The sequence below is a fragment of the Rhinatrema bivittatum genome, chromosome 10, assembly GCF_901001135.1.
Source record: "Rhinatrema bivittatum chromosome 10, aRhiBiv1.1, whole genome shotgun sequence".
Taxonomy (NCBI): Eukaryota; Metazoa; Chordata; class Amphibia; order Gymnophiona; family Rhinatrematidae; genus Rhinatrema; species Rhinatrema bivittatum.
In genome coordinates this window covers 56,603,160-56,630,049 of record NC_042624.1, presented here as the reverse complement: position 1 = coordinate 56,630,049, position 26,890 = coordinate 56,603,160, and the positions used below count along the sequence as shown (strand labels likewise).

The 26,890-nt window shown below is 40.4% G+C and overlaps 1 long non-coding RNA gene across 1 annotated transcript in view; it reads right to left on the bottom strand.

Annotated features, from left to right (window-relative positions):
* LOC115100429 overlaps positions 1–25,831 on the bottom strand; it is a 132,398-nt gene extending 106,567 nt beyond the window's left edge. Inside the window, exon 1 of the long non-coding RNA XR_003859057.1 lies at positions 25,644–25,831. This is a non-coding gene — a long non-coding RNA (uncharacterized LOC115100429). The remainder of the gene's footprint in view (positions 1–25,643) is intronic.
* Positions 25,832–26,890: the final 1,059 nt, after the last annotated feature.

Genomic DNA, 26,890 nt, shown 5'->3' with positions numbered 1-26,890 from the left:
AACAGAGAAGGATTAAATGGTTAGTTTTTACAGTGGAGAAAGGTAAACAGTGGAGTGCCTCTGGGATCTGTACTTGGACCAGTGCTTTTTAATATATTTATAAATAATCTGGAAAGGGGTATGACGAGTGAGGTGATCAAATTTGCGGATGACTCAAAATTACGCAGAGTAGTTAAATCTCAAGCAGATTTGTGAGGACCTTGCGAGACGGCTTCCATATGGAAGATGAAATTTTTTTTTCATTCTTTATTTATCCTTTTCATTTCACATATACAAGAAAAACATTAAGTAATTCAGATACATTTAATATATATATATACATACTGAAAAAAAAAAGATAAGGATAATAAAAATATTGAAGAATCCTTCTTAAATATTGTATATCTGAAAAAAAAAAGACTTTAGTTAACTCTAAAAATAGAGAAAAGAGAAAAGTGAGGCTGAATTAAGGAAAAAGACAAATTAGGAGATTATTTTGAAAATTAAACCATGGAAAAAACTTAACATAATCAACTGGCATCATTTCTATATGCCCTACCAAAGCTACTCACTTATTGGTGCAACACTTAAAGGAGATGATTCTGCAATAGACAGTTCTGATACAACAACAGATTGATGGGCTTCCACAAATTGTTGTATCTGATCTACTTGATAGAAAACATGTGTTCTCCCTTCTTAAGTTCACATCTACATGGGTAATGTAGAAAGAAAGTGAACCCTAATGAAATAATCTGTTGCCGCATAGCGAGAAATTTTCGTCGTCTAGTTCTAGTAATTGGTGCTAAATCTGGGAACATTTTTACCACTTGCCCATGAAAAGTCATTGGAAATTTCTTAAAGTATGTTTTCATTATACTATTTATATTTTGAGTTGTTATAAATGATACAATTAGAGGTAGATCTTCAAAAAAATATGCACACATGTACTTTTGTTTGTGCCACCGGCGCGAACAAAAGTACACCAGATTTTATAAGATACGCACGTAGCCGCGCGTATCTTATAAAATCCGGGGTTGGCGCGCACAAGGCTGCGCAAAATTGGCAGCCTGCGTGCGCCGAGCCACACAGCCTGCCTCCGTTCCCTCCGAGTCCCCCCACCTTCCCCCACCCCCCAGCCCTACTTAAATCCCCCCCTACCTTTGTTGGGCAAGTTACGCCTGCTTGAAGCAGGCGTAACTTGCGCGCGCTGCCCTGGCATAGGCCGCAGTGCCGGGGGACTTGGGACCACCCGCAGTGCCTGCCCCCGAACCATCACCATGCCCCTAGACCCGCCCCCGGACATGCCCCCTCCTGCCCCTTTTAGGAAACCCCGGGATTTACGCGCGTCCCGGGGCTTTGCGCACGCCGGCGGCCTATGCAAAATAGGCGCGCCGGCGCGCGAGTGCCCTGCGCGTGTAAATCTGGGAGGATTTACGCACGTAGGGGTTTTAAAATCTACCCCTTAGTGTATTCCTATGTACAACCTCCAAATTAGAATCTAAGAAATTAGTAAAATTTGCAGGAACTGGGGATTTTTGAGATAGGAAACAACAACTGTTAATTGGAGGAATTGCTTCCTCCACATAGGATAATTTCTCTAAAATATCTTTTCAGAGATATAAGGAATCTCTCCCAGGACTTGCGGAAAATGTATTGTTCTTATATTCAGATGTCGTACACGATTCTCTAATAATTCTAAACGGCGTGCACTAGCAATCTGGTCTTTAAACAAACATTGACTTTTTGCAATGACTGTAGGTTCTTTTCATTCTCATTAACTCTACGCAAAGTCTCATTATTTTGATTTTGAACAGTCAGTAATTTCCCTTGAAGATCTGATATCACATTATCAATCTTTCCTTCCAATCTTGCCACAGCTGTACTCAAACGGTTAACTGCTTCCAATATCTTTTCAAGTGTTACCTTTCCAGCCAAGGGTGATGTTTGCAGAAGATCTTCTACTCTAGGGACTGATGGACCCTCCAGTCCCGCTGCAACTTCCCATTCCTTGGGTAGCAGCAGGGCTATCCCATCCTCCATACTGCGTTGGGCGGCTATCTGGGCTTAGGGACGATTCTTCTTGGGAGCCACACATCTCCATTTTGTGTGGCTCCAACAGATTCCTCAGCTCCCCGATTTTCCAATTGTGTCAAAAATTTGTTTATTTCAAGCTGAGTTAGGGTCGAAGATGTGGGCCCTGAGGGAAACACCCTCATCTTCCCCTTTCTCTTTGCAGGCATATCCAAAGTCGTAACAAATTCTTGACTATTATGTCACTTTACTTGTTCCTTATTTCAGTGAGGTATAGGAAATTAATTTTCCAGACTATTCAGATTAATTCAGACAAAGTCTGACAAAGTCTGACAAAGTCTGACAAAGTCTGACAAAGTCTGACAAAGTCTGACAAAGTCTGCGCGTGGCTTAGCAATGCGCCGGTGGCAGTGCCACAGGAGTGTGCACTTTGTTATTCTTCGGGCACCTCCCTCCGACGTCAGGACCAGCATCTCCGTAGGCAAATTTTCTTTTAGGTAAAACAAATTGTCTCTGTACAAGAGGAAGAAAACCTCTCACCGTCAGCCTCTCTGGCAGATGAAATTTAACATGGACAAGTGCAAAGTGATGCATTTAGGGAAAAATAACCCTTGCTGTAATTACACAATGTTAGGTTCTAAGGAGTTACCATCCAGGAAAGATCTAGGCATCATAGTGGATAATACATTGACATCGTCGGCTCAGCATGCTGTGGCAATCAAAAAAGCAAACAGAATATAAGGAATTAAGGGGGTCATTTTCAAAAGGGATCGCACGCGAAAAAGGACTTTTTGCATGTGATACCTAGATTGGGGTGGGTTCTGGGTGGTGTCCGCACTTGAAGAGGAGTCGTCGGGGCGGCACGGGGGCGGACACCGCAAAGATGTCGCTGATGGCGAAAAGGTAAGGGCCCTTTTCACCGCCAGTTTCGCACCCAATAGCACCACCTTTTACGATGGCGCTATTGGGTGCGAAAGCCAGCAGCAAAGGCCGGAGGTGCGATCGTTGCCGGCTTTTGCAGGCCCGCCCCCTGCTTCACCACTCCGCCCCCCATTATCACCGGATTTTCTAAGGTCTGCGACCTTAGAAAATCCAGGCCTAAGAAGGGAATGGCAAATAAAACGATGGATTTCATAATGCCTCTGTATCACTCCATGATGAGACCACATCTTGAATACTGTGTGCAATTTTGGTCGCCTCATCTCAAAAAAGATATAGTTGCACTGGAGAAAGTGCAGAGAAGGGTGACCAGAATAAGTGGCATTGAACGGCTGCCCTATGAGGTAAGTCTAAACAAATTAGGGCTGTTCATTTTGTCAAAGAGGTGACTGAGGGGGATATCTGGTACAGGTCAACTAAATCATTAAAGGACTTGAAAAACTTAATTTAAATTGGTTATTTACTCTCTCAGATAATAGAAGGACTAAAGGGCACTCCATGAAGTTAGCAAGTAGCTCATTTAAAACAAAATCAAAGAAAAATTAATTTGTTCACTCAGCACATAGTTAAGCTCTGGAATTCATTGTCAGAAGAAGTGATTACAGCAGTTAGTGTAATTGGGTTTAAAAAAAAGGTTTGGATAAGTTCCTAGAGGAAAATCCATAAACTGCTACAAATTAATAAGCAATATTAACTTGAGATTTATTTAATGTTTGGGTACATGCTAGGTACTTGTGACTTGGATTGGCCACTGTTGGAAACAGTATACTGGGCATGATAGACCCTTAGTCTCACCCAGTATGGCAATTCTTATGATCTAGTGTTCCTACCAACTACTTTATTCATTTTAAACTAGAAAAGAAAAACAAAAAAAGAAATAGGGTTATTGTTTTAGTTTGTTAACTGAAAATGCAATAACATTCTAGTAATAAAAGTCTGTTATAGAATAATGTTATAATTATAGCATTTATTAGATCGACCAGGCCAGAAATGATCTGTATTCCTTCTCCAAAATGATAAGCTAAGTACAAAATCATTTGTCTTTCTCCTTGTCATGGAGGAAAACAGACTCTCATACTTTAGGCTTCTAAAGCTGTCTAAGAAAATAAAGTAGCAAGTGCGATTCATCTCTTACTCAGATTGTATGTCCATTATTTCTTGCAGTGCATTCACTTATCTTGATTTCTTCTGATATCATTTTAAGCTGCTGTCCTCTGTATTTAAGCCATACCAGGCATTTGAAAACTAGTAAGAAATGCATCCGAGGTCATAACTCCCCTCTAATCATTACTGTCTAATTGCATCGTCCATAAATTATGCTCAGGGCTAAGTGAATATTCCAACAGGCTGCCCGAAGAAAAAAAAAATCATATGGATGTAATAAGACAGAACAGATTAGAGATCAGAACCTGGCTATCCAAAATAAGAATTTGTATTTAATGTTTATAAAACAGGCTTTAGTCCAAGCACACCTCCAAGATGATATATTTATGCCCCGGTGGGACTGATGATAGCAGCTGCCAGCCAATATGCAGCGGAGTCTGGGTACACTTCAGAGGAACCATCCTTCCAGTTCTTGGGTCAAAAAGGGATACCAGTGCCACCCAGGCAGGCCATCTGAGGAGGGGAGCAGCAGAGCGTGCAGGGAAGAAAAAGATAAAAATTAAATGTGGTGGTGGGGGGGGGGGGGGGGGGGGGGGGAAGGGATTTGTTTTGATCAGATAACTGTTGGTTTCCTTTGACAGCTGTAGAAAATGTCAACTGAATTAGTCATTTCCAGTTAGAGCTGAATTCAGTTTACAAGACTATTTGAAATTGAATTCCTTGGGAAAAAAAAAACAAAAAAACCACACACACACACAAATACAAATATGTTGTTTCTTATTCTATTCTTCTGGGAAAAATAATGTATTGCCCATTTAATACCTAAACTGAGTCTGTGCAGTTATTCTATCCTTGACCTCTTATTGAAGTTCCACCCCAACGAGTTACAACTGAACACAAGAAGACTGAAAATATGTTTGGACAGCTGGGACATTCAGAGGCCTTCTTAAGGAGATGGAAACCTGTATTAACTTAGGATCTTCCTCCAGAAATGTATTTCCTGTATTGAAAACATATCCTAGAGCATGCAGGAAGGCATTCCTTAGCAAGTTTAGTTACTAAGCTTTGACTACGAAAGAACATTTCACATGAAAGGAGGACAAAGAGGTGAGATGTACATCTTGCCATTTATGCTACAGTGGGCCAACTTGGGGTCTGATCTATAATAAAAAAAAAAGTTCTGTTGAATTTGTGGAGCCTTGGACCAAGGTGCAGTTGGCACAACCAGTAGGGAGGAGCCCTGCAGGTCCCCACCCTCAACAGGAGAAGTCGGACGAGGCAGTGGTCCAACTGGAGCTTCACCTTTACCAGCCCACGGCCCCCTCAAGCTGAGCCTTTGGGTGCCAGGGCTGGTAGGTCTTAGGTGGGGGCCTCTGCTGATGGTCGGAACATCTGTTGAGGTTGCTGGGCTGAAGGAGATGTAGTACAGGCAAATCCAGAAGCCGGCTGAAGTCAGTGGCAAGCGGAATTCAGGCATGTCCGGGAGGCAGGCTGAGATCAATACCAGGTATATCTATCCAAAGGGAAAGACAGGATGGATAGACAGAGCAGGAAGGCAAGGACCACTGCAATTGCAGATGAAGAATGCTGAGCAACTCACCCTACTAGGCAGTAGGGAGACCTGTTGCCAAGGCACTGGTGGAGCATCTTCTAGGGCCTTTTTTAGAGCAGAGGATTATTGTCACCAGGAAGCACCTCCAGGTCTTTCCAGCTGTGGGCTCTTTAAGATCAATGATGTCAGGCATGCACGCACCCTAAGAGGAGCGGGGCCCAGTAGAGTCAGAGGCATTTATTTATTTATTTTTATACACCGCCATTCAATCTGAGATATCACATCGGTTTACATTCAGGTACTGTAGGTAACTCCACAAGTGCTGAGGGAGTTGGCAGCAGCATCCTACCACGTTGAGGTGCGGTGTCCCACCGTTCCGGAGAGAAAGGCAGTCTGGCATTGGGGGATGATAGGCCCAGCCCAAGGGCTAAGTGTGGCAGTTTGCAGGGGGAAGGGAGGGGCCCACGGACCACCAAACGGAACAATTCTCACATTCTGTACCTGTGTAGGAAATCCTTTCAAACATGAGATCAATGTTGATCCATTATTTTACAGATGGGCAATAGGAATTTGAGAAATTTCTTACTGGGAGAGTATTATCATCAGGTTATGGTCACAGCAGTTATACTAAGAGCTGTGATCGCATCCTCTGGCAATGAATTCCAGAGCTTAACTATGCGCTGAGTGAAAAAGAATTTTGATTTGTTTTAAATGAGCTACTTGCTAACTTCATGGAGTGCCCCCTAGTACTCCTATTGTCTGAAAGAGTAACATAGAAATGACAGCAGGAAAAGGCCAATCAGCGCATTCAGTCTGCCCAGCAAGCTCCCACACTTATCTGATTCAGGGCTCTTGTTGGTAACTGTTTGATTCAAATTTCCTGCCAACCCCTGCCATTGATGCAGAGAGTAAAGGAGTTGCATCAAAGGTGAGCATAAGGCTTAATGGTTACGGGTAGTAACCGCCACATCAAGCAAGTTACCCCGATGCTTGTTTACCCAGACTGCACAGATCCATGCCTTGTTGGTTGTCTGAATGTAAATCCTCTTCCATATTTCCCCCTGCCATTGAAGCAGAGAGCAACACTGTATATGATTTCAAAGTGAAGTATCAGGCTTAATTGGTTTAGGGTAGTAAAAACCTCTATAAAGCAAGCTACCCCCATGCTTATTTGTTTACCCAGACTATGTAGTTCAGTCCCTGTTGGATGTTGTCTGAATGCAAATCCTCTTTTTCATATTTCCCCTTGCCATTGAAGCAGAGAAGAATGTTGGAGTTGCATTTAGTTTTCACCACTTCCTCTGGAAGGACATTCCAGGCATCCACCACCCTCTCCGCGAAGAAATACTTCCTTACATTGGTTCTGAGTCTTCTTCCCTGGAGTTTCAAATCATTACCCCTAGTTCTACTGATTTTTTTCCAATGGAAAAGGTTTGTTGTTGACCATGGATCATTAAAACCTGTCAACTTGTCTGAAAGTCTGTATCATATCACCCCTGCTCCTCCTCTCCTCCAGGGTATACATATTAGGTTCTTCAATCTCTCCTCATAAGTAATTTTATGAAGACCATCATCCATCTTTTTTGTCGCCCTTCTCTGGACCGCCTCCATCCTGTCTCTGTCCCTTTGGAGATACAGTCTCCAGAACCGAACACAGTACTCCAGGTGAGGCATCACCAAGGCCCTGTACAAGGGGGATCATCATTTCCTTTCTCTTACTAGATATTCCTCTCTATGCAGCCCAGCATTCTTCTGGCTTTAGCTATTGCCTTGTCACATAGTGTCTAACGATCTGAAGTCGGCAAAACAATCACCCCAAGGTCCCTCTCTTGCTCCGTGCACATCAGCCCTTCACCCCCATCAAATACAGTTCTTTCGGATTTCCACACCCCATATGCATGACTCTGCACTTCTTGGCATTGAATCTCAGCTGCCATATCTTTGACCACTCTTCCAGTTTCCTTAAATTCTGTCTCATTCTCTCCACTCCTTCTGGCATGTCCACTTTGTTGCAGATCTTAGTATCATCCGCAAAAAGACAAGCCTTACCTTCTATCCCATCCGAAATGTCGCTCACAAAGATATTGAACAGGACCGGTCCCAACACCGCTCTCTCTTCAGAGAGAGTTCCATTTACCATCACACATTGTCTTCTGGCCGTCAACCAGTTTGCAATCCAGGTCACCACCTCGGCACTCACTCCTAAGCTTCTCATTTTACTCACAAGCCTCCTGTGCGGGACCGTATCAAAAGCTTTGCTGAAATCCAAGTAGATGACATTGAGTGCTCTTCCTTGATCCAATTCCCTAGTCACACAATCAAAAAGGTCAATCAGATTTGTCTGACAGGACCTTCCCCTCGTGAATCCATGCTGCCTCTGGTCCAGTAATTCTTCTGACTGTAGATGGTTCACTATTCTTTCTTTCAGCAGCGACTCCATTACAACTTTTCCCATCACCGAGGTGAGGCTAACCAGCTGTAGTTTCCAGCCTCCTCTCTGCTCCCACTCTTGTGAAGCGGGACCACCACCACTCTTCTCCAATCACTCGGCACCACTGCCGTTTCTAAGGATCTATTGAACAGCTCACGCAGCGGACCTGCCAGCACATCTCTGAGCTCCCTCAGTATCCTGGGATGAACCTCATCAGGCCCCATGGCTTTGTCCACTTTCAGTTTTCCTAGCTCTTCCCATACATTCTCTTCTGTAAACGGAGTTTCATCTACTCCACTCCCCTCTAGTTTCTTGTTAAGTAGCGACGGTCCTTTTTAGTGAATACTTCAGTTCGGTGTTCATTTAATATTTCTGCCATTTTTTCATCTCTCCACACATTGATTCTTTTCACCTTTCAATTTCACTATACCATTTTGGACTTTTCTCCTTTCTCTGATGTATCTGAAAAATGTTTTGTCACCCCGCTTTACCTCTTTGGCAATCCTTTCTTCCGCTTGACTTTTTGCTGTCTTGATTACTTTCTTCATCTCCCTCAGTTCCACCAGATATTCTTCCTTGTGACCCTCCCTTTGGGATCCTTTATATTTCTTAAAAGCTGTTCTTTTAGCTTTTATTTTATCAGCCACCTCCTTTGAGAACCAGATAGAAATGTAAATGAAAGCAAGAGAAAAATGAAACCTAACATATAGATTAGTTGCCTTGGTAATTGCTCCTTTTAGTTTGGGCCACAGTTGTTCCACATCTCTTCTAGTTCTTCCTCCAGGTACTTCCCCATTTCAACCAAGTCCGTGATTTTGAACTGCAATTCTCGGGTCTTCGTACGACTTCTCCGTTTCCTATTTGTTTTATGAAACCATACCATTTGACTGGTGCTGAGATGGGCACCCACCTGGACATTATTTATTTATAGGCTTTTCTTTGCCGACATTCATATGGCACATCATGCTGGCTTACATTGAACTGAAGAGGAGGAAATACAATGAACAGAACAACATATCATAGTTAAAGCAAATGGTGTAAAATATGAGCAAAGTAAAACATTATATGATTATATATAACATAAAAGAACTAATAGGTAGGGACATTACTCAATTTAGTGCTCACTAATGGAGATATAGCTCCCTCCCTTGTGGGTTCCATTACCATTTGTTTGAACAAAGCCTCTTGAATGGCATCCACTATTTCTCTACTATTATTAGATTCTGCAGAAGGGATTCTCCAGTCTACATCTGGCAGATTAAAACCTCCAACAATCATCACTTCTTTCTTTCCTATCCTGTGGATGTCTTCAACCAGATCTCTGTCCAGCTCTTCCTTTTGGTTTGGAGGCCTGTAAACCACTCCAATAAAAATGGATGCCCCATATTTTTTTTAAGTCGGCCCATAGTGCTTCTTCTTTGCCCCATCTTCCTTGCAGCTCAGATGCTTGGATATTGTTTTTGACATAAAGAGCAACTCCTCCCCCTTTTCTGTCCTCTCTGTCCTTCCTTAACAAGTTATAGCCTGGTATTGCCGTATCCCAGTCATGAGATTCTGTGAACCACATCTCTGTGACAGCAACAATGTCCAAGTCCGCCACCACCATTAGGGCTTGCAGATCTGGGATTTTATCGCCCAAACTGTATGCATTTGTATTCAGAGCTTTCCAGCTTTTCTTGGACTCCTTTTGTGACATATTTAGTTGAGTTTTGTTATCCACTTCCCCTTTTCCATTGCATTTGTAATTGGAATGTGACATTCTAATTTCTTTCTGCCACCCCCATCATCTAGTTTAAATGCCTTATGGCATAGGATTTGAATTTCTCTCTTAGGTTCCTTTTTCCTGCCACAGACAGATATACCCCATCTTTGACAAAGAGCTTTTTACTGTTCCATACACGGCCCCAGCCCCCAATATATCCAAAACTTTTGTTCTTTACACCAGTAAAGAACCAATTCACATTTACTAGGGTTGTGCAGCAGGGAAGGATTAGTCTCAGTCGGGATTCGGATTTGTAGGGGCCCAAATCCATTGCATCTGTTCTCAGAGGCCCTGGATCCATTCATATATGTCAAAAATACATTCGTTCCCCCCAAAAACCCCCATTCCAACCCTTTAAAGTTATTTATCTACAACCCCCCCCCCCCCCAAGACTTTTGGCAAGTCTTGGGGGGGGGGGGGGTCAGGAGTTCCCCCCCCAAGACTTGCCAAAAGTCCCTGGTGGTCCAGCAGGGATCCTGGAGCGATCTCCTGCACACGGGTCGTCGGCTGCCAGTATTCAAAATGGCTCCGATAGCCTTTGCCCTTACTATGTCACGGGGCTATCGGCGCCATTTTGAATACCGGCAGCTGACAGCCCGCGTGCAGGAGATCGCTCCAGGACCTCTGCTGGACCACCAGATACTTTTGGCAACTCTTGGAGGGGGTCAGGAGAGTGGGGGCCTATTCGTTGGTGATTTGTTGTATTCATGGGGGTTCGCCATACGTTTCGGAACCCCCACGAATACAATGAATATGGCATATACATTGCGGATTCACAATACGACGAAAAAGAATGCACACCCCTAACATTTACCCGTTCAAGTCCTTCCTTGATTTTGTAGACCTCTATTATATCCCTCCTCAGTCTCTTCTCCAAGCTGAACAGCCCTAACCTCATTAATCTTTCCTCACAGGGGAACCATTCTATGTCCTTTATGATTTTGATTGCCCTTCTTTGTACCTTCTCCATCACAATTATATCCTTTTTGAGATGCGGCAACCAGAATTGCACACAGTATTCAAGGTGCCGTCTCACCATGGAGAGATACAGAGGCATGATGACATCCACCAATTTATTTGCCCTTCCCTTCCTAATAATTCCTAACATTCTGTGTGCTGTTTTGATTGACACAGCACACACTTGTCAGGAGGGCTGACTGGATGGTTGCACAAACCAAAGGCATTAAAAGAAAGAACTGGGGCAGGTGCATGGTAGCCATACATAACATGGCACTGTGCCCTGGCCAGACTCCCATCTTCCTTCTCGGGCTTCATGTAACTCAGGAGTTCCATAAGGGTTCAAGGGTGTTCATGGAGGAAGAGGAGGAACATGCCGGATTGCTTGAGGACAGACAGCATCACATTCCTCTGGTGCCGACACCCTCTCATCCTCCCTCATCTGTTACAAGATTACAAGGGATGTTTCTTGTGCTGTTGCAGATAGTTTGTACCCTTGTACCCAAGTCTGAGAGTCTAGGGATTTGCAAGGGTGTACATACATTTTTCCCCCCCCCCATTTAACTTATGGTTTATTTTATCTGAAATAAAATAAACCAAAACACAATTGAAAAAAAAAAAAAGAAGAAAAAACAAACTAAAACAAAAAGAAAGGGGCTGGGTCTTCCCTCCCTGCCACCTCCCCAGGGCAGATGCCATAAAACATTTTTAAAATAAAGCCCACCACTGCCTGCCCACAACCTCCCCCATTTTAACCCCTCGATGGGGGCTTAAGAAATCCCAGTGCAGCAGGGATGATCCCAGGGCCTTATTCAAAATGATGGCGGGCAGTTCTGAGGCTGCCATTTTTTTTGTGCAGAGGTATTTCCATACAACAAAACCCATGCCAGTTTCAAGGCTGGCTGGCACCAATTTAAATACTGACCTGGTGGGACAGGTGCCCCTGTGGATCTCACTCCTGGCTCTATTTTGATTTTTTTAGGATCCGTGCATGGAAGGTTTAATTTTTTTCTTTATTTTGGTAGAGGTAGGGGGCGGATGGCTGTTTTAGAAAATGAAACAAGAGAAACCTGAACACAATTTAATTTTTCCTTCATTTTGTTTTCAAAACAAAATGTAAAAAACAAGATGGCCGAAATCACAAATTGTGATAAAATTTTCAAATTCTGTTTTAGACATTTTGGGGCATGGGAGAGGTGGAAGGAGAGAGAGAGAGAGAGAGAGAGAGAGAGAGAGAGAGAGAGAGAGAGAGAGAGAGAGAGAGAGAGAGAAAGAGCGCGAGCGACTCAGCAGACATAGTAGTTTATTTATATCACTATAGGAGGGCCAGCTAGTACCTCAAGGTGAGCTTTTGGGGCCCGTTTTACATGTGGAGTAAGATGAACGAACAGCACAGTACATCCTAGAGGGTGAGAACATTGTAGAAATCTCATCCTTGTGTGACTTTCCTTACTCCAGATGACGTCAAATCTTCACCGAGGTGTACTGTGCTGTTCATTCATCTCCCACCGCATGTAAAACAGGCCCCAAAACCTTACACCACTACCAAAAGCTCACCTCGAGTTACTAGCTGGCCTGCCTATAGTGGTATAAATAGTTGACTACTAGGAAGGCCTTATAAAGAGTGTCTGTCTGTCATATCACAGTGTTCAAAAGCTTTATCGCACCCTGCAATAAACTACTTATATAAAGCGCTAATCACACCCCTTTTTCTTATCGTGGGAGTTATCTATGCGAAAATTATAGCATTTTGATGAATCTAGGGATAAGTTACATATATGGATAGCTTTTAATATGGGTAGCCAGGACAAAATCTTCTCCCAGCATCCACCCTCTCACAAATAAAGACATATCAATTAAAACTCTGACAAGTAATTGGAATCAAATAGGCCGCAGCCTGACAAATAACTTATAGGCCTCACTGTACACCCGCCACCGACCAGCAAGATGCACAGTTACAGGCTAGCTGACCTCGAGTCACTGACATTTACAAGAGGTGCACCCACAACCCCCGCCACCACCCAGCATGGAGTCATGCAAAGAAGCCCTCGCCACGATCCAGCAAGGAGCCTCGTGCAGGACAACTGCACTCAGTTGTCCCATCCGTAATCCAGACCCGACACCTGTCGGGTCATTGCACCATTCGACACCACGCTGAACCTCAAGCGGCTCGAGCAGCCCACCCCCAGCTGCGACACCAAAACCACCAAACATCATAATATGAGAGTGGGTGAGAGGGAAGCGGCTCAGCCAGGCAAGTGCTACTGCTAACTGCCCTTAGAATAACCCCCACACTAACTCCTCCCACAGCCACTAGCCTAGCACCCCAGGGAAATAATCGGCTCCCAACTCACCTCAGGTTTGAAATTTCAAACCCACACTAAACTCCGCTAACCAACCAGGGTGGCTGAAATGCCAAGCTCGCCCCCTCCCCCCAAGCCCAGGAACCCGCCCACCCTCCACTTTCTCTGCCTGCTCGAATCAGGCCTGGCACCCACATTAATCCGGACACACTGGTACTGGACCAACGTGCCCTTCTCAAATATTGGGTTCTGGACATTTAGCTGGCAATTTGGATGCAAAACTCAAATGGATTCTGCTAGTCCTATGGTGGGCAGATAAGCTGGCATTAGTTGAGAAAAGTTTAGTGGGAGGTTAATGGCTTGGGTATGATTTTCTAGTGAATATTTTATTGCTATTAAAGCTGCAGCCTTTGTAATTGCACATAATGGTTTAGCTGTATTATTTTTGACGTTTTTGATTATGTCATGAAGTTGCAGAGCAGGGAGCAAGGGCAGTAGCAGGGCTGGGAGGTCACAGCTGTCTGTGCTACAGAGATGCAAAGTAGAGCACGATGAACATTTTTTCCTGGTAAATGCATATTTGCAGAATCTAGTAAAGCTGTTTCTTCTATTTGTCTCTTGGAAGACTTCAAATTCAATGGTATGTTATGGGTGGTGGTAAAATTAATTATTTGAAAGTGTGTTTGTGGGAGAAAATTTATGAACTGAATCTGTTTTATTATCTGAATGTTTCTGCATTGTACTAATCCAAGATGTTTTAAAATATATAGCAGAAACATAGCTTCTATGTGCACACCTCGGTTATTGCCTGCTACATCACCAGAAAATTAAAACCACTGACCAATGAACTATCGAGGAGGTTTTGGAAGTGTTACACAAAGCACAAAGAAAACTATTCTCTCTTTTGTGTGGTAAGGAGGAAAGCATTATCAACAGATTCTAGAATGCTACAGATTATTGCTCATTTAAAAAATAATGGAGAGATTACTAAACATGCATAAAGACCACATGCTATTTTAAGCCCATATGTTATTTCTTCATTATGAGGTATTAGAATGAGAAGTTTTGGAAAAAAAACCAAAAACAGGATATTGAGACATTTCTTTTCTGTACTGTAGAATCGAAAATTGCAGGGAAAGATTATAAAAGACCGGAAAGTTCATAAAAATGAACTTGGAGAGGTGACTCTTAGTCTGAGACCTTTACATATGAATAGAAAGTGATTTATTCTCTCGTGTGTCATACTACCTGCTACCCCTCAGTTTGGTGCCCGTTTGTGAATGGGCACCAATACCACAACAAACTGGGAAAAATGAGAACGACGGTCTTTGTGGAATGCACAGCTTATGCTATAGAATTTAAAGTGTACATGTTGTTTTGACAAATGCAAAAAAAAAAAAAAAAGTTAAAAATCTGTCCTTTACTTTCATACTGTTCTAAGAAACATAAGTCACAGAAAATCTGTGAAACTGGACTTTCCTCATTTTTCACCTGCAGTGCAGAAATTCTCTTAGAGTACTTGGCAAAGAAATTTGGGAATTACAAAACGTAATTTCTGTGCATTCATATCCATTAGTTTGGAAGCCCAAGGTTGCATATGTATATCCTAGTTATGGAAAAACAAGTTCCAATCATACTGCACAGCACTAAAGCAACTGAGCATCCTCCACAACCTTTATAAAACTGAAAACAATTAATGCATTTGCAATCAGCCACCCATTTTCTTTCTGCAGACCAGTGTGCGTTTTGCTCAGCCATGGTCTTCTCTGTTAAAATAGAATCAGTAGCAATTTCTAGGATGTGTGCACTAACATTACATACTCATTGGCTCATTTTTTATATTTGCTACCATGTGGGATGTTGGGTGGTGTGGGTAAGTTTATTTACTCATTTTTATTAAAAATAAAATAGATGTGACCACCAACTGAATATATGCAGTTTAAGCTTGCCCACTTTCCAGTGCATTGGATGGAGTACAGCCAAGAGACCAGAAACAAGCACATATTTATTCTAACATTAAACAAGGGTTTTAAAATTAAGAAAAAAGTATAGAGGGGGCCCATAGCATACCACAGAATAGCAAGGCTAGTTCTTGGCCAAACTGAATTGTACTGAAGAGGCAATACTACTCTTGCAGAGCTAGATTTTAAGAGATGCACACGTCCATGTGCACGCCGATTATATAACATGCACACGTCACCCTTGCATGTTATAAAATACGATACCCGTGCACACATGCACAACAGATTTTTATATCTGCACACGCATGTGCGGCCGAGTAGCATCTCGCGCGTGCAGGTGGGGGGGGGGGGGGGGGAGGGAGATTTAAAAAAAAAAAATGCATGGCGATGTGATCCAGCCATTCCCAGTCTGTTCCAATAAAGGAGTGGACTGGCAGGGAACTTCCCTAACCCCCTTCCTACTCTGCCTCCCTTTTCCCCTGTCCAACACTTAACACACCATTTCCTACCTTTTTTTATTTGTTTTTATTTTGGACCTTACTTCATCTAAATAGATGACATAAGCTCTGGCGCATGCTTCCCTGGGACAGGGCCTAGTGGCCGCCGTCCTGGTCAGGCCCCGCCCAGACACCACCCCTTTCACAAAGGCTGGCACTTCCGCGTGTATTGGAAGATACACGTGTAACCAGGCTGTTACAAAAATGCGCTCGGCACATACACGGCCTGGCCACATGCGTATCCCCTGGTTTTTGCTCGTGCTGGGCTTTTAAAATTTGGGCTTTAATGAACATATACTTTATGTACAAAGGATGTTTAGAATTAATGGCACATTTGCAAAGGAAAAATGTGAAGAAACAAGCTGTAGTAGATGGGGGATCTTGGTGATACTGTAAGCAGTAACAAGGAAGATCTTCGGTACATCCATGTTACAGTATTAATGCCACCAACTCTAAAAACTCATACCATGACAGAGTTCTAGCTGCCCACATGAAATTAATTCAGTTTTTTCTGGCTTTTATCTATACTTCCTTAATAAATGTTTGCAAACCATCAGATGTTCCATCAGTCACTGACTGTGATTGTCACGTACTTTAAGATTTCTAAATCCTTAGAGGTGAATTTTAAAAGCTCGGCACATGCATTAATTAGGAGATGTGCAAATAAGTTGGGCTCGCACGTGCAGAGCGGATTTTAAAAGCTACCCGGATATGGCCAGGGCGCTGGCATGGTCTGGGTGAGGCATGGGTGTTTTGGGACATGAACCAGAGATGTGCATGTAAATACTTGTGTGCCCCGATGTGCACAGAGGCCCCCTGCTGCATAATTTTACTTCTGCTATGGATACCATGTAAGTTAAAAAATTAAAGAAAACTAAGCAAATCTGCAGGGTTTTAAGGGTTTGGGCTAATTGGGGAGAGTGAAGGCTATTAATCTAGGGGGATATGGATGACCTCTCTCAATGGCAAACTGGTGACAAACTGGTAAAATGGGGAATGGTATGCACCACTTTTAAAATCCCCAATTTTCACAGTAGAAGTGGGATTTGCAAGCACCTAATTAATATTCAGCTCACATGTGCACACACAAAGACTATTTTATAACATCCATGCATATGGTATAAAATGGCCACGTCCCCGGGTGCGGGCTGAAGTATGTGCCCAAATGTGCACCCACATCATGGTTTGAAAGTTAACATCTTCCCAAACTAAAAATCTCCTACCTACTCCTAGCATGTTCAAAATCCATTCCTAAGGAACATGTCTTTGGTGTAATTATCCTTCCTTTCTAACATCTAGATTTCAAAGGGTCTGATTTACTTAAGCTGCTTTCTCATTCCGTGTCCTAGTGAATCAGACCCTTACCCATTATGTTCTTTGTTTTCAATTTGTACCTCATAAAATTGATTCCTTTCAAGTTGAGGAAAATTCATTTTCTTTAGAGAGAATGGTTTAAGTTTTATCAAATCTGTGTAATAATGAAAACTTGTTTGTGTTGAAGTATTCCTAGCATACAGAATTGTAATAAAAATTATTCGCCTTTATATATTGCACATGTTATTCAGTCTTTTTAATTTCTTCCTAATGGCAGAGGTTCTACTTTCGTTAAACATTAACTAGAAGGACCAGTTAAATTTAGAGACAAATAAGAGTACCTCTATGTTTTAAGGTAGCACTGCCTTCTGATGCATACAACGCAATAACCAGGTTTATATGACTATGCTACACTAGATCTTAGCCAAAAGGCCAAGAAGATTAGTGTGTTTGATATGCTATGAAAAATATTAAAGTAGGAATGGTATGTGGCATTTATAATACATTTATAGTAAACACTGTACTCCTTTACCATACAGGGCTGTGATTTGGGAATAAATCCATTTTCCCTTTTATGCCTCTGCTGTATCATGGCCATAGTGAGAATCAGACTTTTATAATAACTGCCTCCATGAAATTCCTGCAGTGACTTCACTACAAATTCTTATATAGAGCAGCAATCTTGCAGTGACATCGGCAATCCAGATTCAATTGCAAGACCCATGTTATACATAATAAAAAAAAAAGGGAGGACTTATTGAAAACAGATTCTGTTTTCCAATCATAACCTCCTGTTGTAGGTGCTTAAATGGTTTATCAATCATAGCATCCATAACAAAAAAAATCAATGGCAGCCATCCTTTAACTATACTTTCTGTGAAAGCTGCACATATTTTTCTACTAAAGTTAAAGCAAAAATGTTGCACCTGGAGCAGGGAGGAGCTAAAGGGGGCAAAGGTCAGCATTAGGCATTAAGGCACTGACTGAACAGACTTTGCACTTGGTGAAAAGTCCAGACAACCCCTGCAGTGTCATCTTACAACTCTGGTTTTCTTCTTTTCATGACAGAGTAATCCATAAATACACCCAAATCACCAGCAGCTTAGCTCTCTTTTTTGACTGCACATGCAGAAAGATTTGAAAAATTAACCCTTTTGTTCATGTGGACAAACTTTGGGTCCTACTTTTCTTTCTTGGTGCTGCTGTTATGCATTAGACATCACCTTCCCTCACCACTTTGAAAAGTAATACTCTGAAAAAGTAGTTTAATATTCTATTGCAAGCAACATTCATTAAATATCAGCTCTAGATCTCTGTATACTAATGGAGTATGCCAGAGGATTCTGACCTCAGCACAGACTTTAGAGCAATGCAAGTCATTTATTAATGGTACCTGTTCCATTTAAAAGCGCACAAAGAACTCTATAATGTTGAAAAAAAGTAAACTATTTAAATTCCCACTCATTTTTAACAGCTTATGCATTCAGAAAAATAAATGGTCCACATTAAAAAATGCTGAGAAAAGTTAGGGGTAGAAATGCAGTTCTGTCTGGGCTCCAGTAGCCCTATACTTTCCATATTTTGGAGGCAAACAGTTGAAAGCATGAAACCTAAGTGATTTGAATTTTTCTTTAAAAAAAAAAAAAAAAAATTCCAATCCCATTATCTGTATCTTATAGCTTACAGGAGTGGATAAAATGCTAATATAGTCTAGTGCTTTGCCAGTAAAAATAGGCTGGTATAGTACAAGCCATCTGCAGCATGCAAAGCTTATACATTGTATCCACGAGAGACTTTTCCTACTCTGACTAGTAATGAAAGAGATGAACATTTGAGCAATTCTGCAATTACTCGCTCTAACAGAATTGTATAATTCTTTTACAAAAGTGAGAAAAAGTATTTAAAATATATGATCATGAAGTGCTTGTTCAGATGTCACTGATCAGTAAGTTAACACTTTGAGGACACATAGAAATTGTTTCTTATTTTTACAACATACGGATAGGTTGCATTCATTTCACAAAAAGAGAATACATGTTTTGAAGTACATTTGTCTCGTATGTAAAATTTCCTGTTCCAATACAACATTATGCAGCCAAGCTAGATTTTTCATATTTTGTTTGATTTTGTTTTACCTAAGAAACCAATACATGACTCCTTACTTCAAAATAATAATGCAAACAATTACAGTATAGTATAGTAGTAAGGCTGCCTACATGGCTGAAGAGAGCTTTGGCTTGCATGTGTCAGAGGAAAGAGAGGGAGGTGAAATGAAGCCCAGTTTTGTAATACTACAATAGTCTTTTATTCAAGAATGATGAAACTTAGTATGTACAAACGGAGAAGAAACACAATATAGGAAGGACAAGTGCCTTTCACTCACATATTCAGATTAATCTGTGTTTTACATCTGGTTAATTAGAAACACTAAAGGAACATATTTTCATGATCAATTTCTCCTTTCTATGCCCATGGCAAAATTCACCTGGGGATAGGACACAGCATAAAATCTAACCATCTATGAAATACTTTGATAAAAAGAATGCATACAGATTTGTGGGGATTTTAAATGTCCAGCTTAAAATAGAATAAAGGTGCATTTTGCAGGATAAAAATCAAAGATTTTAAACAAACAAACATTCTCCTGATTTAAATTGGATAGTTCTGATTTTTTATTTAAAATTATATAGGTTTTTCCCCCCAAACTAAGGGGGTCATTTTGAAAAGCAATCACAAGCAAAAAGTCTCTTTTCACGTGCGATCACTAAATGGGGGCGGAGTCGGCCCGGCACCGGGGCCGAATCACATCCAGTGGTGCAATGGCTGTTGGCTTTCACAGGCCCGCCCCCCACTACCACCGGATTTTCTAAGGTACTTTGCTAAGCCTCTAAATATATCATTTTAAATTAAAAAAACACAAAGTCCATCAACAACTTTGAAGTTTTAGGTAGCTTCCTAGAGAAAAATCATAAGTAAACATAATAGTCTAACATCTGAGAGTCATGTACTGTATTGAAGCTGGTCTTGTGGGGAACTCTACTATTGATTGTAATGGACTGGTAAATGGTCAATGAGCATGAACTCTGCACCCACTCAGGAAGATACCATTATGGTTATAAACTGTGCCAACATGGGTGATCTTAACATCTATGTTGTACCTTCTCCCATGTTTTACCATGATTTAGTAGCTGTGTCACAGTATGCATCTTTCTTTGCAAAACTATATTAAGATATCTATCTATATAGGGCCAGAGAGAATACAGGATATATAACAGAGGTAGAACACAGACTACAGAAACATCATTGGAACAACAGTCCTGTGAAACAATTACAAAGTATCCTTTCTTGTGGACTGTGATTCAACTGTATTCCCTTCTTAATGAAGGTATCTTCCATGTAACTCATTTGCAATTCACAAAGTATCTTTCTTGAAGTCCAGCTCTATTGCAAGTGTGTCATTGCTTCATTTCAAGTACTCTGTATATATATTGATAATGTTTTATGTCTAAAATATAACACACATTTATCATTTGTATGTAGTGTTAATTGTGCTAATTTTTTCTTTGAATAGTTTTGATATTCTTTGCCATTGTGTAATAAAGACTGCAACATTAAGCATCTTTCAAAACATTGGTGTTATGAAGTTATACACTATATATATATATATATATCCATCCAAGAGGGAAAAACCAATTACAATAATTTAAATTAAGAATGTTTGATTATTTATATGGTGATTTAAATTTGCTTGAATTAAGTAAATACATTACTACTTTGAAATGCTCTCATCTTTTATTCTTTGGTTCTGATTAAAACACACACTAATCCAGTTAAATTGTAATTATGGAGATTCTTAAGATTTTCCCATTTCATATTAGGAAATATATGCTTAACAGAGAAAACAAACTAATAAGAACCCATATTTAAAAGACATAAAAGAAACATTTTTTAGAAGCCAATTATTTCTATATCTTATTTTAAAAGGTTTTTGTAAAACATTTTAAGTGAAAATTAATAAAAATCAAGGATTCACTCACAGTAAAAATCAATGTAAAGCATTCCCATTGCCTTTCTTAGATCCTGCACATTTTAGTGACTTTAGGAAGCATCAGTGCATCTAATTCATACAAAAGGTTAGAACTGGTAATGCCATTAATTCCATCATTGCAGCAGCATGCAGGGAGATATTTAATAGCAATACCCAAGACTTCAGTAAATATTTTTTGGATACTAGAGGTTTGGCGATATTAAAAGCTTTAGATAAGCAAGGGGAAGGGGGGGGGGTGGGTTGGTCAGGGTCTGAGGGAAGCCTTGCTATTTAATGAACACATTAAACTGCTGCCTTGCCTGCTTTATTATATTTTATGATAATGGGGCTTGTATTTCTTTCATATGACAACTCTTTTCTCCCGCACCCATTTAGAAATTCAAACAGCTAATTAATTAAATCTGCTGAAGGTGAGCAAAGTGAACACACTGAGAATTTTATGATTGCTAAAATTACTGCAAATGATTCAGTGAAATCTGTTTTAATTTTGTGCAGCCCAAGCCAGGTAGCCTCTGGTGCTATAGTTCACCGAAATGGCTTTTGTCATGTTCACAACTTTCTTTAAATATCTTTACATTATCAGCTATAAATGTTGCTTAAGTTCATATTTTGTTTTATTTGTAGCTACCTGTTAATTTGGGCAATAGAAAACTGACCTTACCCAAATGATTATAAAGTTGCTTTTCTACTTTTACCTGCATTTTTTCCTTCTTTCTATAATACCATACAGAGGGGAAAACATTTTTTCGTTGTACAACTTAAGATCCTACAAATATAACTGCAATTATTTGTCCATGCACAGCCGGTCTCACAGTTGTGTTGCAGTTCATATAAATTGAATGCCCTTAATGTTTCAGCTCCTGCTAGTAAGAGTGAAAGACAAAGCCGAGATTGATGCAGTGTGCTTCACAATGGCTCCACTGATTTCTGTACTGGCCTTTTCCTCTGCACATGGTCAATTAGAATTGAAAATCCTGTGCTGATTTCATTTGCTAGAATTTTTAAGCAGGCCAGGAAGAAAGATGTTATTGAAAGGAAAAGTCTCATCTAAATAAGAAAAGAACATGTGGCCATCTGGTCAATCTATAGCATATAGCAAGTCAGCTCCATGGAACCTGGCCTCCATGTTCTCCTAAATCAAACAGAAAGATGTTAATGGTCAACTGTTTTAATGTATTACTATACAGTTGATGTCATATAAGTTGAACTTTGGTTTAGTTGACCCTAGTACCTTACTTAGCCTAACCATGTCTCTTGTTTCTTTTTCCAACACTATTTTTATTATTACTGAATATGAGCAGAAGAACACTAGGTACAGAAGAAGCCTATGATCATTTTTGTTAATAGCTTAAATTGCTCAGATGCTATAGTCAAATGGACAGTAAGTTCAAACAGAAGGAGAACAAAATACATGTTTACTTGTGTACACCACTAGGAAAAATGAAAATTATAGCTTACTGTAAGTCCAGTGTATCCTGCAGTACACCTTGACTTCTACTAGTGGGATCTTCTACTACTCAAAATGGAATGCTAATCTAGCTAAATTGTGTCAAATTGTTCTTTGCTAGTAAGGCACTGAAAAACCGTATCAATTAATTAATTTCAGTTCAGAACGAAAAGTCTGAGTACTGTCATAAAATATAGTTCATGTTATTTCTTTGGAATAAAAGCGATGGTAATCTATAGTCACTGGTGGCACATTGAGATGCATATACTTCAGTGAAGTGTAGTATATTCTCATCTTAACCAGAAATACATGAAATACCTGATTTTCTTTTTCCAGCCATTTAATCTGAGTACATTATTGGTTTCAGGCCTGCTTTTTAGATTCTAACCTGTGTAGATCTTGCAATATTTGCAAAATTTCTATCAAGCTCATATTAAAACTTAAATTTTTTTATTTTTTTTTGATGAGCCTCATAAAGATCATGGATAACTTAGTAAACCTACAAGCACGAAGAGAACTTTCCAAGCAAACTTATCATATATTATCCACATTTACATATCTGAACGTGTTAGACACAATACTACATTAAACCTAAGGCCTTACATACATAGGATGTCTTTCATTTTCTTTTTCCACAAGGCTTGATGTTCCCTACTATGGGCCATGCACAAGCAAACCACGATTTCCTTCTTTCTACCATTTCTTGCAATCCATGGCTCCATTCTGTCCTTGCTCTCGGCTTACATCTTATGTTTCTTTCTGCTTCCTCCATTCACTGAGAAGTCTTCTGCAGGTGTTTTTCATCTTCTTGTCCCCTATCCATCATTGCACTTTCCTTGTAGTGGTTGCTCAGTCCTAAAATAATTTTCCCCATTCACATTTGCACTTCTGCCCATTTTGTTTTCAGAGTTTCTTAAATATTTGCTTTCCTCTTCAGCCCTTTAACTGTTTTTCTCCTGATTGGCTCCCTCTTTTTGTTACTTGTTCAGCTTTTTGCCATTTATTGATTATACTTGGAACATTAATTGGTAAGATTTGTGCAGTCGGAGCAGAGTGTTCAAACACTCTTGTACACTAATTTTAAGTGCTCTATGGCAAAGGAATCCATTGAGCAGGGTGGAATCCACCTGTTTGATAATTGACTAACAATGAAACCTAATAAGAATTTTTTTTTACATAGATCAATAACTGATAATACCAAAATTAAGGAATTTAAGCTAATCTAATAAGTTTACAGTGCAAAAACTGAATAGCAATATGAACAAGAGCTGCTGAAAGAGTAACTGGCATTAACAAAGATGGCATTGGTGTAAATTACGGAATTGTCTTAAACTTATTATTCTTTAAAAATTAGGACAGTCCAAAATAAGCCTTCTGGTGCTGGGCTTTACCAGCTAGAGCCACCTCTAAATTTTATATACATCACGACACTGAAAATTCTTTTGTGTGTATATTTATATCTATATCTGTATGTATATAATCTCTATATAAACTTGCTGTGCATGATAGTCTTATAATAACTAAAGGGTTAACCCTGAGGCTGCACATGGTAAGAGAAAGGGGATATTGTTTCTTTAATCTTTCCGCAGTATGTGTAAGACTTCCAGCCCTGCTCTACACAGAGCAGAATAGACTTGGCATGCATTGCGTGCAGGCTCCTTGATTGTAGAGGGGGAAAAAAAAAAAAAAAAAAAAGACTGGCTGGAATCCAGACAGGCTAGAGCTCTGTTCATCATTATGTCTATGTCTAGCCTTCAGGTGTCTCAGCTCTCAGTGGGCGGTGGTTGGGGGAGGTGTAGATAACATGAGGGCAGACAAAGAAAAAAAAAAGGCATGTACTCTAAAAAGAATATGGGGAAAATCATACTGGTCTTTCTTAAAAAATGAATTGCTAGGTTCCAGCCCCTTTAATTAGAGCACACATAGACAGTTGCAAAGAGATATTTTTGAACTATAATTAGTATCGTCTGGAGTCTTTCAAAATTCTTCTTTATTGTACTTCACATCCATAAAGATATATTTCTCTTATAACCCCCAAATATATATATGAAAAAAGGGGGCTATAAGAGAAATATATCTTTATGGATGTGAAGTACAATAAAGAAAATTTGTGTATATGCATATATACACACACACACATATATACATACTCACATGTACATACATACACACACACATACTACAGAAGAAAAACTAGCATAGAATAACGTTTTTTGGTCGTTTTATTCCTGTCTGTAGACATTCAACTTTTACAAAATATGTCGATGATTCTAGAAATTCATGCATAATACGCTCCTAAGACTTCTTATTCAAATGCGAAAGCCATCGTACAGGTCAATGCAGCAAGCTGCCATACGATGATCCAGCCAATTCGATTCTTTTTTATTTTTAAAGAAAACACCTTTGTTTTTACGCGTAATTGAGAGCTCTGTAAATGTTACATAGCGAGATTACATGGACCACATCAGGTCAAGTGTGAGCTAAGATTCTGAAACCTCGCCTTTCATAAAAGGTATGCAAGCATTCTTGCCTTCTCTGGGTCTCGCTAAGGAGGACATCCCTGAGAAATTTCAGACCTTTTTTTTTTTTTGTAATGCAAGACAGGAGTGGCGAGGACTGGGAGCAGACAACCTCTGCAATATTAAAACGCTACCGAGCTTGAAGAAAAATTCAGTGTTTAGCCTCTGTAAAGCCTTGCCAAACATTTTAGCTTGGAACAGAAAAGGAGGGGGGGGGGGGGAGGAGGGGGGGACCTCGCCTGAACCCATTGTTTAGATTGTGAGAGCTGCGTGCCCTCAAGTGCCTTTGCTGTCTTTCATAGCTAATTATAATAACTGTCAGATGTCTGGAAAGTGCTTTCACTGGCAGAGTCAGCCAAGTTTGCCCTTTTCTCCCCCCCCCCCTTTTCTTGGGGACAGATCAGGGCAAACTAGATTAAATACAAGTACAGCAGACATTTTTTCTTTTTGCTTATTTTTTTTACTTTTTTTTTTTAAGCGGCTTTTTGTGTGGATTTTTTTTTTTTTTTTTTTTTTTTACACAAAGCGGCAGACTGGCGGCATTAAGAATCAATGTGCTGTGCCGCCTTCGTGCAGACACTGCCCTGAGGGAAGGCTGGTCCTCCCCCCTCCTTCCCTTCTTCAAACCATGTAGGAATTGCAAGCAGGAGATATTTATAAACGAAGTTCAACTTTCTTAAATCTTCATTTTCCAAGAAAGGGGGGGGGGGGAGGGGAGGGAACCCCCTCCCTCCAATACACGGGCACTTCTGTGCAAAGTGTCTTGAGAAAGAAGCTTTTATGAAAAAGAAATACTTACGGTTTCAGAGTGCTCGCCAGTCACCCTTTTGCAATACGCTGCGGTGGAGTGGGGGGTCTGCATGCCACTGCCGCAGAAGTCCAGGTCGAAGAAGGAAATAAAAAGAACAAAAAGTGCTTCATAAAGTCCCCGTGGAGCCGTTCCCTTAGGCACAGACGGAGTCATCCCAGCACTTCTGCGAGCGCCGTACTCCCTGCAGTTCTGAATTGAACTAAATACTGCCCATGTGAAAGAGAGGGGAAGGCGTCACGTGACAGGCACCGATGCGCGCCATTGGCTGCGAAGACATAACTTAGGGACGCTTGCTTTAACTCCATTGGTTAAGAGTTAAAACTGAAAGCTTCTGGATCCTCCTAGCGACGTTTTTTTTTGTCTCCTTTTCTGTGTGCAAGAATGACTTAAGGATTTTGCAGTGACAGAATTAGCGGAGAGAGTCTGAAGTCATCCTCCGACTGAGTCGTGGGAAGGGATTATTAGGTGCTGAGTTTTCAAGTATTGTTCTCCATCTTTTTCTCGGTTGATGCTTTTTTTTTTCTCTTGCACAGGGCATTTAGACACATGTTTAGAGAAAAGGGAAGGTCATTTTTATTATGTTTTACAGATTTTTATTTGGTATTATTACACTGCTGAAAACAAAAGGTTTGATTTTGTAGATTGCGTTTTCTATGCATTCTTTTTCCTTTTTTTTTTTTAAGAGGGGGGGGGGGCATTTCTAGTCTAAAAGTTCAGTTTCTCTATTTTCAGGGATAGATGTCACACATTTATTTTTGCAGTAGGGGAGGAAACTTTAAAAACCTAACATTTGCCAAGATGCACAGAATGCTACAATGAAAGATCCATATCGTGGAATTAAATTGAACTGTAAGGATCAGTGGTTTCTTCCTTGAAAAATAACCTGCCCACATCTGATTAAGATATGTACTAGAGAGACATCGATAGTAATCTGATATCCACTCTCAATCATGCCTGATTTATTTCTCTGAGTGATGTCTATTAAAATCATGAGAGATGTAGAATAAGGGGTGATGAGTTCTGATACGTGCTGAATAGGAAAATTGAGTCCACTGTCTCTAACAAAGGATGCATCGGAATGTACTTTTAAATCAAGCATCATGCTGTATTACTACATCTTATCATGGGCAAAATATAGGTAGCATTTTACTTTTATATATAAAATGGGAGAAAATATCTTAGAACACCTGTACCCGTGTGGATTCTCTATTAAACATTCAGTTAGAAAAAGTTAT